The 746-nt window shown below is 33.1% G+C and overlaps 1 long non-coding RNA gene and 1 pseudogene across 1 annotated transcript in view; both read left to right on the forward strand.

Moving 5' to 3' along the window:
- The window catches only part of LOC116695329 (5-hydroxytryptamine receptor 3A-like), a 176,825-nt pseudogene that overhangs the window by 36,178 nt on the left and 139,901 nt on the right, over positions 1 to 746 (forward strand).
- Positions 1 to 746, forward strand: part of LOC116695336 (uncharacterized) — a 55,519-nt gene that overhangs the window by 20,885 nt on the left and 33,888 nt on the right. The window lies entirely within an intron of this gene.

Here is a 746-nt window from a genome sequence, read left to right on the forward strand (position 1 = left end):
TACAGTGGCACTTTGTATATCTTAGTCACAAAAGGCTGAATTTAGTCTTGTAAGAATATGTTAGCTGTCTGGCAATGGTTATTTATGGATAGATGACTCTCCTGTTAAAAGCAAATCTTCCCATAGGGCAAGTGGTGATTATTCTGTGTGCTCATCAGACAACTGGTAATAGAGAAAACTGCTTTCATCTGACAACTGTAGAAATCATGGCACTCAAGGATACTACACTGAAGGTAAATAATCTTCTAGTTCATATTCTGTAAGTGATGAAGTGTTAGTTCTGAATCTAAACACACCATTAGTTATAACAAATACTTTGTAACTGATAACACTTTCTTAAATAATAAATAATCAATGGTTTTAATGTTTTAGTTATTTCAATTGAAACAATTATTGCCATTTTTGCTTCATTCTAGTGTCTCTCTTCATCAGCCAGGCCCACTGTGGTCATGTTTCTAATTCTTATACCAGGTAAGCCTTTTTGAAAGCATTACATGTTTATACTGTATGTTGTCAAAAATATAAGGTTGCATATGATGAAAAAGTGCAGGAGAATGTGTACTGCATGTACGGTTACACAACGTATAATTATGTGCAATATTAAATGCCAAATTCTGGATAATTTAAAGCCTATGTAATGTGCATTGAACTGGAAATAAGTTCATTAAATTTCCAGTGATTACTAGAAAACTAAAGCTGAGACAAACCCCTTGTTTTTTTGTTAGTTGCAGGTTTGCTGTTTTGTT

Source organism: Etheostoma spectabile, chromosome 9, assembly GCF_008692095.1.
Source record: "Etheostoma spectabile isolate EspeVRDwgs_2016 chromosome 9, UIUC_Espe_1.0, whole genome shotgun sequence".
Classification (NCBI taxonomy): Eukaryota; Metazoa; Chordata; class Actinopteri; order Perciformes; family Percidae; genus Etheostoma; species Etheostoma spectabile.